This window comes from Narcine bancroftii, chromosome 5, assembly GCF_036971445.1.
Source record: "Narcine bancroftii isolate sNarBan1 chromosome 5, sNarBan1.hap1, whole genome shotgun sequence".
Classification (NCBI taxonomy): Eukaryota; Metazoa; Chordata; class Chondrichthyes; order Torpediniformes; family Narcinidae; genus Narcine; species Narcine bancroftii.
Genome location: NC_091473.1, coordinates 102,215,652 through 102,232,830, shown reverse-complemented (window position 1 = coordinate 102,232,830; position 17,179 = coordinate 102,215,652). Strand labels below are relative to the sequence as shown.

Sequence of the window (17,179 nt, the reverse complement as noted above, 5' to 3'; positions counted from 1 at the left end):
CTTCCAATCAGAATCCCAATACATTACAACATTCTCCTTCTCCCTTCCATCAATCCAAGTATCACTCAGTTCCTCCCTCTTCATACATCGCATGTTATGTTAATTAGTTCATTCCCTCCTTAGGGGCGTCTAAGTTAATATTCATGTCTCTATTAAACAAGCGCAGTATTAGCTATAGACTACCTTAGGTCACTGTACCTGCCTGAACCAGATCCTTGCATCCTTGGGGCTCTTGATAAGAAGAGGCCCACTAGTTAGTACTGTCTGTTTTCAATCTCTCATCTACATTCTTTGTATTTCACCACATTTCACAGAATGGTGCAAGTTTAATCACTTTCAATTTTTTCACAATTCCTCCTTTTTTTTCTCTTTACCATGTATTTCTGATTAAACTGCATTATTGTTCACCTTTTATTTCCTCAAATTGTTGTAACATGAGTTGAATTTGTCATTGTTCATCTGCCATGGGGTTTTTTAATACCATCTGCTTCGCTCCAGTAGCTGAGCAAATTAATCGAGTGATAATACATCGTAGGATGGCTAATCCAATAAATAAGCCCACTAAAATCATTAAACTATATATAGCAAGGTCCATTTGTTCTTCTTCAGGGAAGGAAAAGATAGGCAACTTCTTCAGCCCTTTTCTGAGAGGTATCAGAGTCGTCATGTGCACTGATCAGGCTCATCAGGCCAGTTCATCAGCCATCAGATTTCCTCGCGTTTCTGGTGAGTTCCCCTTCTGATGTCCTGGTACATGTACTATGGCAATTCTTTCTGGTTTGATTAATGCTTCTAAAGTATTTTCAATTAGTTGCTCATGAGCTCGTTCTTTTCCTCTTGCTGCTATCATCCCCCATTCTTTCCAAATTTTCCCAAATGTGCGTACCACTCCAAACGCATATTTTGAATCTGTATATATGATACCTTCCTGCCCTTCCAACAGTTCCAGGGCTCTCATTAGGGCATCCAACTCACAGGACTGAGTGGACCAGCTGCTGGGCAGACACCCAGTTTCCACCTTGGTTCCGGTAACTCCATCAACGATAAGTATATCCACTGTTTCTCTTTCCATTTATACAGCTTGACGATCCATCTATGAACCACCGTTGTCCTTCCAAGAGGGGCTCCTCTTCTAAGTCATATCAACTTTTTGTTTGTAGCTCGACCACCTCGCTACATTCATGCCCTGTGTCCTCTGGTTCTTTATCTTCTCCTGACGAGTACAGGAACCGTGAAGGGTTCAGACTTTTATCTGTACAAATAGTTAAGTCATCTTTTTCCATTAAGATTGCCTCATACTTTAAAATTCTTGAGTCTGTTAACCATCTGGCAGACTACTGAGTTAAAATGGTTCTGACAGTGTGGGGAGTGAATACAACCAGACTCCATCCAAAGGTAAATTTTCAGCTTTCTTCGACTAATACTGCCATGGCTGCTACTGCTTGAATGAATTCTGGCCGCCCTCATGATACTGGGTCCAACATTTTTGAGAAGAATGCCACAGGTTGCCTTTGGCCTCCTCTTTTCTGAGCTAGCACTCCCAAAGCTATCCCTATATCCACATTTACAAACAAGTGCAAAGGCTGATTAATATCAGGCAAAGCCAGGACCAGAGCATTAATCAAATCTTTCTTCAAGCGATTAAATTCCTGCTGTTCCTCTAGGTTCCACTCCACATTTTCTTTTTCACTTCCCAGTTTTTCATCTAAGAATCGGACGTTCTGTGCATATTTATCTATCCACAGTTGGCAATACGCGATTAATCTGAGGAACTTCCTTATCTCTTTCTGATTTTTAGGTATAGGCAGACCGATGATAAAATCAATTCGTTCAGGTCCGATTCTCTTTTTCCCTTGGCTAATCAAGTGTCCCAAATATTTAGCAACTCAATAGTGGATTCATGAACTTCATTTTCCTTTGTTCCTGAAATCAACAGATCGTCTGCATACTGTATTAACTGTGTTCCCGGAGTGCTTGGGTGTTCTTCTAATACTTGCTCTAAAACTTGTCCAAATAGATTGGGAGATTCTGTAAACCCTTGGGGGAGGACTGTCATCGATACTGCTGTTTTCTTCCCGAGTGAGGGTCCTCCCACTCGAATGCAAACAAGTCCCAACTATTCTCATCCAAGGGGAAACTCCAAAAAGCATCTTTCAAATCTACAACACTAAACCACTTGTGTTCCAGGGGAATTCGATTCAACATGTTACAGGGGTCTGGGACTACTGGATGTCGCGTCTGAACAATCTTATTTAATTCTCGTAGATCCTGGACCAAACGGAAAGTCCCATCCGTTTTCCTTACAGGGAGGACAGGGGTGTTATAAGGGGACATATAACTTTCTAGCATTCCATCTCACAGCAAATTTTCAATAACCGGCTGAAGGCCGCTTCGTCCTTCTACCGAAAGGGTTTCACCCGTACTGGCTGGAAGCACTCCTTTAGGGTTATTTTGAGTAAGGTTATTTGCAATCCTCCCCTGTTTCCCTCTTCGGCCCAGACACAGTCCCCAATGTCCTGGATATCCTCTTCCCTCAACGGGTACAATCTTACAATTATACGTCCTTCCACCGGAGCAGTACCGACTCCTAATCTAATTTGCAGATCTCATCCCATCAGATTCACCCCTTCTTGAGGAACCAGAATCAGGACTTCAATTGCCTCCCTGTCTTGATACTTCACACAGACCCCCTTGATCAGATACCTTTAATTGTGGACTAGTGAATCTAACGTCCTCCGGTATAACATTTAATGATGGTCTAGTGGCCTCTGTGTCCACCAGAAAAATGGCATCCTCTTTGTTGGATCCCACCTGGAAGAAACCCCTGATACCTTTAATCCTCCCCAAAAGTCATCAGAGGGATCGCATCCCTTTCCCTCTTTAATTTGGGACATTCCTATTTGAAATGTCCCACTTTCCCATAATAGTAACCCCCTGCCTGCTGGGGTTACCCAAAACTCAAGTACATCAACATAATAACAACCGGAACATTTCCATCGCTCAATTTCTCTATCAGAGGCATCCCTCTGGTGGTGTCTAATCTCCTGGATGGAAGGTATAAAGCTCATTGAGGAGGACTCATGTTGAACTAAATCTTTGGGGTCCCAATCTTGATAACTCTTTAGATACTTTATCTGCTGCCACATTAAGTTAAGAAATCACAACTTTGTCATGGGTATGTGCTCAACTTTAAATTGCAAACCAATTGGTATCTTATGTGGCCCCTTTAAGAATATTCCTGTCTGTCTTTGTTCTCTGCTCTGTAGTATCCTGCACAAACTGGCTACATTATCTCTTCTGGGCTTCCTGCCAATTTGCCTAGCTGGTATCTTATGTTTTTTTGCTGAGTTCTCTCTGTCCTCATTGAGAACAGCTTAATGTTTAAACTGTGCAAATGCAGACAAACTTGTTTTAACAAAAGCTTCTAGAATTTTCCACAGACTTTAAATGTTAACTTCTTTGTTACAGTGGCCGGATGATTTATCATGGTTCAGGATTCGAGCACTAACAGTATCCAAAAATACTTTGGGTATTGCTGGCTAGGAGTCTAGATACAGGCAGATGGTATGCTAGTGGTGGTTTTTAGGGGGTCCCCGAGGAGTACTCGGTGTCACTCATCTCTCCCTCTTCCATCAACCTTCCATTTGACTATGTAGTCTTTGTTTATCTTCCTGTGCAGGAGGCTTCTCCTGCCTACCCTTTGCTTTTTTTCCTTTCCTGATTTTTCTATGTGGACATTCCTTCTGGAGGACATCCATAGGTTTACTGTTACCCCCTTCTGCCATTTTTACAGCATTAGTTTGGCAACCTGCAAGCCTATCTCTTTTCTTTCTTGTGCTAACAGACACCACTTTCCAATAAGCTCTTTAATGAATTCATCATCCCAAATACCCCCCAACAGCCAACCTTCTCTCCCTAGTCTTTTATTTAATGTCTCAGAAACTTTTCAAATTATATTTTCAACCTTCAGATAGTTGTATCTACACAATTCCCCATTATACCTCAGGTTCCCAAAACCTGAGCTCCCCGAGCACACACATATACACAAACACACTAACGGTCCCTGACCGGACTAGTTCCCTGAACTCTTAACTGAGCTCCCTGAGCTCTTATTCAACCACTGTCCTGGACTGCCGAGTTCCCTGAAATTTCCCCGGAGACATTCCTTGGTCTCTGACCTGACCCCTTTACAGGTCTGTTTCTCTTTTTCTCATGTTTTTCCTGCCTGTCTGAGTTCTTCTGTCCTGCCTTCTCCAGCTCCGGGGCACAGGCTTTTACCCCTCCATCGAACTCTCTCACCTGTTGGTGTTCCTCGGGAAGGATATCACCAGCATCTTGGTGATTCTCCCCTCCCCTCTGACTGTCATACGGCGGGGGCAGGTGCTTCAAAGGATCCCAGGGAGGTATGTCTTCTTCCTCATTTTTTCACAGCAACCTTAAACAATTTGGTCACTCGGATCCAACACGCTGCATAATCTGACTCCTCCTGGTCTGGAGGGCTTCTTTCATTTACGAGTAAATTTAATTTCTGACATATCCAATCTTCGTCTGACCACAGTCAGGGCCACCTAACGGAAGATCCCAGAATCGGAGTCTGAGGTCATTTGTAATAACAAAACTTTATCATAATTTCCTTTGTCTTTCCCTGGGTCCTTCCCTGATCCCAGTTTCCTAACATCCACCCCAACAGACTATCAGGCGGAATGTCAATCCCGGGACCCCCACTGGAGTCCCTTCTTCTCGCGGGTTCTCTTATTACCCATATCGCTGTCAGATCACTCACTCCTGACAGAATCCCGGTCGCCCAAGTAGTACTTAATAGTCAATTTTTCTTACCCGGGTCTCGTGCATGAGAGTTCCCCTGACCGAACCACTCCTCCTACCGGAGTCCATTCATTCTGTTCCACTCCCTCTACTGGAGCTTCCCGAGGTCCTGTTCTCCAGAGTCTCCTGTCCGGATATCACTCGCTCAAACTGCTGACAGCAAGCAAGGAAATCAGAGACCACTGAATTCAGTGAGGTACACCTTCTCGTTCTTTGATAGTCAGTCGCCAAGCGGTGGGAGTTGAGAATCCCGGACAAGTCCGGGAAATATAAAGTGAAATATAAAGTGTTCACAATCATTACTCTGGAGACAAAGTCTTGGAGAACAGGTTCAGCTTTATTTTGAGTCTGCAGAGTTGGGTGTCCCTGGTCTGGAGACACACTGAAGGTTCAGAATCATCACTCTTTTGTACAGTCCTGTGCTCAACATCACCCCACCTTCATTTACCTTCTTCCAATCAGAATCCCAATACATTACAACATTCTCCTTCTCCCTTCCATCAATCCAGATATCACTCAGTTCCTCCCTCTTCATACATCGCATGTTATGTTAATTAGTTCATTCCCTCCTTAGGGGCGTCTAAGTTAATATTCATGTCTCTATTAAACAAGCGCAGTACTAGCTATAGACTACCTTAGGTCACTGTACCTGCCTGAACCAGATCCTTGCATCCTTGAGGCTCCTGATAAGAAGAGGCCTACTAGCTAGTATTGCCTGTTTTCAAACTCTCATCTACATTCTTTGCATTCCATCCCTTTTCACAGAATGGTGTGAGTTTAATCCCTTTCAACCATTTTTCACATTTTTATTTTAAGTCTTCTTCAAACCAGGATGGAAAAGGAGTAGCAGGGCAACTGGAATCCATCAATGCTGACCAACCACTCTTGGACACTGATACAAGAGGCATCAGATGCCAAGTATAAATGAAGTTCAGCAGCAAAACTCTTTTAGGTCAGTTGATCTAACTCAGTGTCAGCATCTCATGCAATTAAATATGTTAAATCAATAAAAGTTAACTTAATATTTCTCCAACTTCCTACATGACACAGAAAATCAGAAATGATTTTTGTGTTAATCTTAAAATGCCCAATATTTTTTTCAGGAAACAAACCTTTTGAAAAAAAAATTGTTGTCCAATGTATATTTAAATTTAGACGCACAACACAGTAATAGGCCCTTCCGGCCCATGAGCCCATGGTGCCCAATTACACCCAATTTACCAACAACCCCTGATACATTTTGAATGTAGGGAGAAAATTGAAGTCCCCGGGAAAATCTATGCAGACATGAGGAGAACGTACAAACTCCTTACTGATAGCATGGGATTCAAACAGTGTAACAGGTCATTGGTCAGAAATATTAATTTTGTTCGTTGCTGCGCAAATGTTGCCAGACTTGTTGCCTAATATGTTAAAATAATTTTTTTTGCATTTTATATTCAGCGTAAGAGTAATTTGTTTTTGATTTAATTGATTGGTTGTGGGATTCCTTTGCAGTAGCTGTAATTTGCTGCTTTCCCTGCTTAGAGGATTGCAATGTTAGAACATATAACAGTACAGCACAGGGATAGGCCCTTTGGCCCATGCTCTCTTTAGCTAAATTTGTTTTAATTTTGTCATTGTATATTCTTGTATGAGAGAACATGAAGTGTCTCCAATTGAGCAAAATGTATTTAAGTTTGATATATTCTATTTTCATACTGTTAAATGTGCTGAATTTTTAAAAGTTACAGTAGCTTCTTTCTGTAGTATCAGCAAATTTGGTTGGTGATAAAGGAAGTTCTTTTTAATATGCTAAAAGGTAGTGAAAACTTTAGGTTTATACTCTAATCACCCAAGTTCACCAAACACACAGAAAGGAAAAAGCAATCTCCACAGAATTATAAACTGCACAGATAAAATAAAAACAGTACTGTTGACCATATACGGTTAAGACCAAGTCAAAATATTTTTTTCGTTTGTCCAGCCATATTTCATAAGACAGTTGAGTCATTTATAATGTACATTTTCCCATGAATCCAGATAGACTTGTCAAACATCTCCAGCGGCTGCTAAAAATGTGTTGCAAAAGTATTTTAGCATTTACAGGGGAGTGAAATATTATCAATCACTGCTTTCAAAAGCATTGAATTATTTCCAAAAGGCTCCCAGGGTACAGCTGGGCTGTGATTTGAAATATATTCTCAGCTTCCTTCATTGATTTATGTTGCAAATTCCAGCCTACCAATGTATATGAGTCGCATCGTCATGAGTGTTACTGTTTCGGTATTGAAATGTGCAACATTTTATTATTTTTAATTTTTTTTAGGAGCTATAACATACTAGCTTAGATTTTCTTGAGAAATACTGTGAGTTCCATGCAGAGCTGCTAACATTTCCCTTCATCAATGAATGGGAAGAAACTCAGAGCCCCAAATTTCCTGATTGGTTCTTGCCAGTGTTTGCCCAACTGCATCCCAACAATGGATCCGGAGGGAAAACTCCAAAGTCTGGTTATTCACCATCTGGTAAAAGTAGAAAACCTATCTCCTGAGCCTAGTTAGACCTTGCATATGCTCGGTGACTCCACTCAGGTCATGGAGAGAACAAACCATGTCAGAAAGATAATTTTCCAAGTTGTGGTTTGTTTACAATAGTTCATTATATTTGATAGGTTTGACAACTGATTAACCTCAAACATTAGAGCAAAGAACTACTCTTTTTGTCTAAAATGTTGGGCCAACCTATATAAATCTACTCCATTACAATCAAACCCTTCCCTATCACACACTCATAACCTTTTTTTTCTTACATCCATGTGCCTATCTAAGAGATTTTTAAATGTCCCTATTATACCAGCCTCCACCATCCCAGGCAATGCATTACAGGCATCCACATTCTCTGTGTTCAAAAACATACACCTTCCCTCAACTGTCCCCTACTCATATTAAACAGGTGTCCTCTGATACTTGTTATTTTCACCTTGGGAAAAAGGTACTGACTGTTCTCCATAGCTATGCCTTTAGGAATCTTGTATATTTCCATTGTCTCCTCTAATCCTTCATCATTCCAAAGAGAAAAGACTTTGACTAGGTCAACCTTGCTTCAATAGACATGTTCTCCATTCCAGGCAGCATTCTGATAAATCTCCTCTGAAGCTTCAAAATCCTTTCAATAATGAGGCAACCAGAATTGCACACAAAACTCCAAATGTAGTCTCACCACAGTTCTGTGGAGCTCCCACAGAACTCAATCCCTCTACTAATGAAGGCCAATACACCTTAAGCCTTCTTAGCCTCCTTTATCAGCTTGTGCAGCAACCTTAAGGGATCTAACCTCTACTCTGTTAAGAACCTTATCATTGAGCATACCACCCTCAAATTTGACCTTCGAACGTGCATCGCTTCATACTAGCCCAGATTGAACTCTATCTGTCATCTCTCCACCCATCTTTGCATCCTGTTTATATCCTACAACAATCTTCAACACAACTGTGGTGGTACGTTATTACACCACTAGGTCACCAGGTGGCTCACCTGGTGACCTTGCATATATAAACCGGTGGAGACACATCCCCGCTCATTCTGGCCTAGGTTTGCACGGAGGCAAGACCTCAAGACTTAGCTGTATATATTAGCCTTTTAAAACTAGTGTTTTACCTGCACTCTGCTTCGTGTGATTTGATGCTTGTTGCCATCAATTTAATAGGCTAATATATATCCAGAATGGATGCCCCACCAGCCCTCAGCCCTCAGCCGAGCCCCGACTCAGGGACTCAGGAACAGAGATGGGCCCCGCGCACGTGCAGCCAGAAACGGATCGGACTGAGAGCTGCAAGATCGGGATCGAAAGAGAGAGAGAGAGAGAGAGAGAGAGAGAGAGAGAGAGAGAGCGACCCACCCAGTGACCGTGGTCGTCTATGGAAGAGGCAGAAGCATCCCAGAGCAGGTAATGAGCGGCCAAGAGGCCTACCTGTTAACTTACAGGCGGTATTCCCATACCTAGACAATGTTACGATTTGTGGCCACTTGCAAGCTGACCATGACACTAACCTTTAATGTTTTGTTCAAGCAGCAAAGGACCGCAATCTAACGTATAATAAGGATAAATGAGTCTTCAGCACTAGGAAGCACTAGGAAGCTGGCTATTCTGGGCTACGTGGTGTAGAACGGGGAAATCAGTCCAGGATCCTGCTCGCATGCGCCCACTCCTAGACCTCCCAATTCCAGATTCACAGAAGACATTAAAGTGATGTTTGGGGCTTTTTGCATATTACACACAGTGGGTCCCCAACTACGCCGACAGGGCCCGCCCACTTATAAAAGCATCAACTTTTCCTCTCAGCACAGCAGCTATCAAAGCCTTTAAGAAGATTAGAGATCCGATTGTGAAAGGAACCCTGAGACCAATAGATGAGACGATCCCTTTTCAGGTAGAGACCGATGCCTCGGATGTGGTGTTGGGTACCACCCTGAACCAGGAGGAGTGACCAGTGGTCTTTTTCTTGCAGACCCTTCAGGGGTCCGAGGTAAGACACTCAGCAGTGGAAAAGGAGGCCCAAGACTTCGTGGAAGCAGTGAGGCACTGGAGACACTTTCTGGCGTGTAAACGCTTCATCCTTGTCACGGATCAACAATCCGTGGCATTCATGTTTGATAACCAGAACGGGGGAAGATAAAAAATGATAAGATCTTGCACTGGAGGATAGAATTGTCTATGTGTAGCTATGACATTCTATACCACCCAGGGAGGCACAACAAGCCCCCAGATGCACTGTCCAGAGGCACCTGTGCAGCCCTTAACCATATGTCCCAGCTGCAGAGCTTGCACAATGAGCTGGACCACCTGGGAGTTGCTAGGTTTTTCCACTTCATAAGGCCACAAAACCTCCCATTCTCAGTAGAGGAGGTACTGATGGTGAGCAGGGGCTGCCCCATTTGTGCGGAGTGCAAACCGTAATTCCACCGACCAGATAAAGCTACACTAATAAAAGCTACCAGGCCTTTCGAGCATCTCAGCCTCGACTTTTAAGGCCCGCTCCCTTCCTACAATAGGAACGTTTATTTCTTCAATGCCATTGTCGAATACTCATGCTTCCTCTTTGCTATCCCATGTACCGATGTCTCTGCAGCCATGGTAATAAAGTGCTTGGAGTCCATCTTCAGCTTGTGCGTGTACCCCAGCTATGTACACACGGACAGAGGTGCTGCCTTTATGAGCACCGAGGTCCAGCAGTACCTGAGAGATAGGGGCATTGTGACCAGTCGCACTACAAACTATATCCCCAGGGGAGCGGACAGGTAGAAAGGGAGAAAGCAACCAGCTGGAAAACGGTTCTGCTGACCCAAAAAATAAAGAACTACCAGTGGCAAGGTGGCAAGATGTGTTTCCGGAGGCCCTGCACTCCATACACTCACTAACATGACACACCATGACCATATGTTTTCTTTCTCGAGGAAAGCTGCGACAGGCAAGGTGCTGCCTAGATGGCTGATGACACCGGGACCAGCGCTCCTCCGGAAGCACTGCAGACACCACAGGACGGACCCTCTGGAGGAGCCCGTGGAAGTGAGATATGCAAACCCTCACTATGCATACGTCATGTTCGGGGATGGATGGGAAGACTCGGTGGCCACCAGGGACCTCACACTGGCAGGAAGAGTGGGCAGCGCAGTTGAGCTGCAGACCTCTATGGACCGGCAGGACAGGACAGCAGATGATGCAGGAGAGTCACAGGCCCTGGCGGACCGCACCACGGGTGATGCGGGAGGGTTGCAGTCCCCTACGGAGCAGCACGACGAGTGATGGACGAGCACACCTCCAATGACCAACACATGGGTGGAAAGCCCTTCACCCCCACCCCCAGGACCCCCAGGCTCCGGTATCCCCCGCCTCCCCTGCTCACCTGCCCCGGCACCCCAAAGGTCCAGAAGGAAGAGGAAACTTCATCAGATATTGGACATGAACTCGTGGAAGGAGATAGGGGTTCCCAATTTTTTATGGGGGGGTGAATGTGGTGGTATGTTATTACAACACGAGGTGTATGTTATTACACCTCTAGGTCACCAGGTGGCTAATTTGTTGGTGTTGCAATCATTTCTAATTTTTCAAACCTGAATTTTTAGCAATTTATGTATTAACTGTTTTGTGATTTTTTTTTGTCCATTTCATATTCGAGGGCCTCATTACCCAAATTTCAATGCTTCCCAAAAACTTAATCATTATTAATGAGTGATTGTGCTTTATATATCAATACTGTTGATTTTGTTTTAATTGCAACAAGCAAAACACATGAAATGATTCTTCATTTAATTCTATCAATTTTTAATATACTGTTTTATCGATCTAGATTTTATGATCACATTGCTTTAGAAAATTGGAAATACCTGTAAAAAATTTCAAAGGTTTATTATTACCAATTCCCTTTAAATAAAGCAACAGAAGATTAATCAGTGCAAAATGTTTTTTTTTCTAAAGGTTTATAAAATATAGATATATTTCAATTAACATTTTCTTATTTCAAAAAATTAAAATGTATTCTTTTTTATATACAAGCAATTAGTTAGCATTAAAAAAATGACAAATATCCTTTTTTTGAATATTTTATGTAATTCTTTTCCATACATGCAGTGATCAACATTCATATAATCATACAATTTGCAAAAAAAAAAGATAATTACATACATGATGGTATCCACCTCTAGCCCAACAGCCCCCCACTCAGAACAGTTAATATATAAGATATAATATAGTTTATATAAACATAGAAAAAGAAGAAAATAAATTTTAAGGATTGCACAAAGAGATATCATCTAAAATACATATATATGAATTCTTCATTACAATTCAAAGGAGAGTCTCACAGGTCTAGAGGCATAGAGAGAACATTATTACAAATTAAATCCTATTATTTGATCATGTGGGCACCACAATTGCAAAAACCTATCATATTTATTTCTCAAGCTATGTGTATGTGTAATTTTTTCCAAATAAAAATATCACCCTTAAAGTGCTTTGGGATCGAGCCTTGTACCCAATAATCAATTTCCAGTGAATTTCCTATCGTATTTTACATCTACTTCCACACATTTGGTGTAATTTTAAATTGATTTAATTTGGTCCAGCACAATCTTCTCATTTCAACTGTAATGGATTTGTGAATATTAATCTTTAGTTTAATGTTAAGAGAGAAATATATATACATATATATGTATATACGCACACACACACACGCATACACACACACACATGCACACGCACACACATTTATGTATGTAGCAGTTCACTGGAGGCTTAATCGAACTGGCTCGGGAGGTTCCAAGAAACACCATGACATAATTTGGAACATGTGGGGTTTTTAAAAGCTGCCAGCGACTGTTTGAGTAAATTACTTTTACTGAACTTCGACTCGACTAAATCTGATCATTTTCTCGTTCATTTTGCACTGTGACACAGTTGCTACATTGGTGACCCTGATGGGCCCTAACGGATTTTGGACCCAACATGAACAATGCAGAGGTTTCACTCAGACAGCCTGTCTTTTGGACCACTCAACCTGAAGTTTGGTTGGGGCAGGCTGAGGCCCAGTTCCACATTCACAAGATAGAAGTGGACACCACTAAATACTATCATGTGGTAAGTGCCCTCAACCAGGACATGGCCAGTCAAGTAGGGGATTTCCTTCGGGACCCACCAGCTCTCATCAAGTATGAAGCTCTAAAAGCCCTCCTTCTCCGGATTTACCGTCTCTCATGACACAAACGAACTACAGGGCTCCTCCATATTGATGGCCCAGGGGACTGCGCCCCATCAGAGTTAATGATCGACATGTTGGCACTGGCAGACACCATAGGCCTTGCTTGCTCTTCGAGCAGCTGTTTTTAGAGCATATGCCAGAAGACATCCGCCTCATGTTGGCTGATAATGACTTTGATAACCATCAAACAGTGGCTGCCTGTGCAGACATTCTGTGGCGTGCGAAACAGCAAAGCACGAAGCCCACAGAAATTAGTGCTGCATCACACCCAAAGGCCCAGTCTTCAAGAGTACCAGCGACAAGGGCACACAGTCCCCTGGACAAGCATGACTCCATGACAATGGCTACGTCTGGGACGAACTCTCCCAGTGCAAATTTCTAGTTGATACAGGTGTGGAGGTTAGTGTCTTTCCTTCTTCAGGCTTTGACACCCATACCAGGAGCACAGGTCCAGCGCTCACTGTGGTGAATAACATTTTGATTCGTACATTCAGCACACAGACTCTACCCCTGAAATTCAGTGACAATAAGTTCTCATGAAAGTTCATTCTTGCTGCTGTGTCTCAGCCGTTGCTGGTACCAACTTCCTCAGAGCCAACTCACAGACTTAAAAGTTCACCAGTTGGTGAACACCACAACATTCCAAACTTTCCACCTTGGAAAAGTCAACCTACCCACCCCGCACCTAGATGCCGAGGTGTACTCGAACAACAAATTCGCCAAACTTCTTGTAGTTTCCGGATATTATCACTGCAAAGTTCTCCACTGCCACACCCAAACATGGCACGCACACCACTTTCCCACCCAAAAACCTCCTGTGCATGCCCAAGCCTGCGGCCTGCCGCCCAATAAGTTGCGGCTTGCAAAACAAGAGGTCCACATAATGGAGGAACTTGGAATCATACGCAGGTCTGATAACCCGTGGGCTTCCACACTACATATGGTGCCCAAAGCCTTGGGAGGCTGGAGTCCTTGTGGAGATTACAGGTGTCTCAACTACGCTACCACTACAAAACACTACACTCTCCCATATACAGGACTTTACTGCTAATCTTCATTGGGTCAGGATATTTTCTAAAATCGATGGTGTGTGGGTACCACCAAATACCTGTAAACTTAAAGGATGTTTCCAAGACCGGCATCATAACACCATTCAGCCTCTGAATTTTTGAGAATGCCTTTTGGGCTTAAAAATGCTGCGCAAACATTCCAGTGACTAATTGACCTAGTGGGGCATGGCATGGACTTCCTATTCATATAATTGGATGACATACTCATTGCCAGCCGGTCCCAGAAAGAGCCCCTGCAGCATCTTTGTTTACTCTGCCACCACCTAGAAGAGTTTGGGCTAATTATGAATCCTGCCAAGTGCAATTTTGGGCAGTCCTCAGTCGAGATCTTGGGACATCAGATCAGTACCCTGGTGTCATTCCATTGCCTAGCAAGGTGGAAGCCATCCTCAAATTTGCGAGGCCCGATACGATCAAAGAACTCCAGGAATTTGTGGGGATGGCGAATTTCTATCGTCGCTTTCTACCCTCTGCAGCTCATATTATGAAACCCCTCTTCGACCTCATGTCCAATGATGCCAAAGAACTCAAGTGGACAAAGGAGACGATGGTAGCATTCCAGCAGACCAAAGATGCCCTAGCGAAAGCAACATTGCAGGTCCATCCACAAATGGATACACCAACCGTCTTGATGATAGATGCATCCATCGTGGCAGGAGGCAGGGTCTTAGAACAGTACACCAATTGACAATGGAAGCCTCAAGCATTTTATGATAGGCACCCCTGCCCTCCGGAAACAAAATACAGCACATTTGATAGGGAACTGTTGGTGCTGTACCGAGTGGTCAGACACTTCCGCTATTTTTTGGAAGGCAGGGACTTCATGGTTTTTATTTACCACAAACTGCTAATGTTCACCTTCATGAAGGCATCAGATCCCTGGTCAACCCGCCAGCAATGCCACCTATCAACCAGGATTTAACATATCTCTGGTAAGAGTAATGTGGTGGCTGATGCCATGTCCTGCTTCTTCATTCAAGCAGTGGGTGCCCTCTCTCCAGGTGTTGACTACATAGTGCTCACCAAAGCTCAGTGCCCAGATGATGAACTCCCGGTTTATAGAACTGCTGTCACAAGGCTTCAATTCAGGGATATAGGCCTTGGGCCTCAAGTTACCACTCTCCTGTGTGATGTTTCCACAGGTCAGCCTTGCCCAATTATCCCTTCTGTGTGGAAACGTTGCATTTTCAATGCCATTGGTGGACTGTTCCACCTCCTCCATTCGAACAATAGCCCACCTGATAGCAGACAAGTTTGTATGGCATGGACTCAAAAAGCAAGTCACATACTGGGCAAAAAGTGCACGGACTGCTAATCTGCAAAAGTGCAAAGGCACGTGAAGGTGCCACTTCAGCCTTTCCAGCCACCACAGCGCAGTTTTGACCACATGCATCTCAACATTGTCAGCCTGTTTCCGGAGTCACAAGGGTCTAGGTGCTTGTTAATGGTGGCTGGAGGTGGTTCCTATGATAGACTCATCAACCAATTCATGCGCCAGAGCTTTTATTTCTACCTGGGTATCTCAGCTCGGCCTACACATATACGTCACCTCTGACAGAGGCCCACAGTTTACCTCCATACTCTGGTACATTTTGTTGCGACTGCTGGGAATGCAGTTCCACCACACAACAGCCTACCACCTGCAGTCAAATGGCCTAGTTGTGCAGTTCTATAGGCATTGATGGCCCACCTCCAGGGTCCTGATTGGGTGGACAAGCTGCCCTGGATCCTCTTGGGAATAAGAATGGCACCCAAGGTGGATCTCAACGCCTCATCAGCAGAGTTGATTTATGGAGCCCCCCTCATTGTACTTGGGGAGTTCGTGCCTGCAGCACGCAGACAGGAGGTGCCACTGACTGAAGTCTTAGGCAGACTGTGGGAGTGGCTTGGAAAATTGACCCCAGTTCCCACATCAAGGCATGAAACAATGACACCCTTCATCCCAAAGGATTGTGAGTATATGTTTGTGTGTGGAGGTGCACATGGGCCACCCTTACTGAGGCCATATTAGGGCCCCTTCAGAGTACTACAAATCAGTCTTACAACTTGTAATCTAGACATTGGGGGGCATCCAGAGACATTTACGACTGATTGACTAAAGCCTGCTTATCTCAACCTTGATTGGCGCTTGCCACAACCCCTGATGGAACGGCATGGACTGTCACCCAATGTGATGATGTCACTTGGAATGCATGGGGCTTTGAAAAGCTGCAGGAAACTAGTTAAGTAAATAACTTTTACTGAAGTCAACTCGACTTTGTCTGATCATTTTCTCTGGATCTCATAGAGATCACATCACATTTATAGATACACCATTGGGGAGGGAGTGTAGGGGAGGGAGGGAGGGAAGGGGAGGAAGGGGGAAGAGAGAGTGAGAAAGAGAGAGAGGGAGCGAGCAAGTGATCGATCATTTCAGAGTCTCCAAGCCTGAAAGAACAAGACCATAATAGAACTGGAAGTGGGTCTTAATTGATTGAAGGATAATGGATATGTATACACAACATACTGCTGGCAGCTGGTCAATTAAGCAAGTTCTTCCTTGAGTGACATGCTCAGACTTTCCAGAGTCATAACCACTTATGCCTCTTGGACAGAGATGATGTCAGATGTTTTTGTGGATGTAAAGTGTTGTATTTTGGAGAAATGAAACTGAAGCAGTGATGATGTCATGTTACATTATTTCAGAGAAATATATAACAGAAGGCAGAGAGACATTTTGGATAAAAAAGAGATTGACTATCCTGTGAAAAGTACAGGGGTTCAACAATAGTCTCTGGAGAGAGAGAGGGAGATGCTGTTCCATATTGTATTATCCTTATCATAGGAGATACTCAAAATAAGTGGCTTTAAAGTAAATAAGAACACTCTCTCTTGATTAAGAAATAAATCATCGCGAAGATCACAGTTCCGTAATCCTAATATGATGGGGGGAAATTTGTGAAAACACTTGCATGAATAATTTCTCTCTGAAAGACAACTCATCAAAAGACTCGTGAGTTTAAAGAGATCTGAAGGCCTGATGTTTAAAAGTGCATCATAATTGCTTCTGAACTGTGATTTTTAAATCCTCAAGCAACACAAGATGTTTGATGCTAAAGTTTAAAATTGACTTTTCAGACTCAAATTCAAACTGTAATTGCACATAGTGGTGAATTAAGTTAGAGTTAAGTTTAGAGATAAGTAAGAAATGTTATGTTATTAATAGTTTGATAAAAACTGTCATTTTGAATTTATCATTGCTGGTGAATTTTCCATTTGTTAGTACTGGTGCACTAGTGACTGTTTCTTGAAAAATACCAAGTCAAATGTTGATTGAAAATACAAAAAAAACCTCTTCCCCAGTAATAAGCATCAGGAGGAATTACTATAGTAACCATTGATGTTAAATGTGGAATGAAAAACAAGAGGGTTTGACGGTAAGCAATTTTCTTATGAGGCTGAATATTAAAATTCAGCTTAAATAGGACTTCATAGTAATTTGTGATTAATACTGAATTTATTTTAAAAAACTGTATTTGAACCAGTAATTTTTAAATTAATGTGATTTTAA

The 17,179-nt window shown here is 43.0% G+C and overlaps 1 long non-coding RNA gene across 1 annotated transcript; it reads left to right on the top strand.

The window, feature by feature from the left end:
- Nucleotides 1-3,570: 3,570 nt before the first annotated feature.
- Nucleotides 3,571-10,986, top strand: LOC138762764 (uncharacterized). Its single transcript, XR_011357126.1, has 3 exons — nucleotides 3,571-4,403; nucleotides 8,512-8,751; nucleotides 10,265-10,986. It is a non-coding gene; the product is annotated as an uncharacterized lncRNA (long non-coding RNA).
- Nucleotides 10,987-17,179: the final 6,193 nt, after the last annotated feature.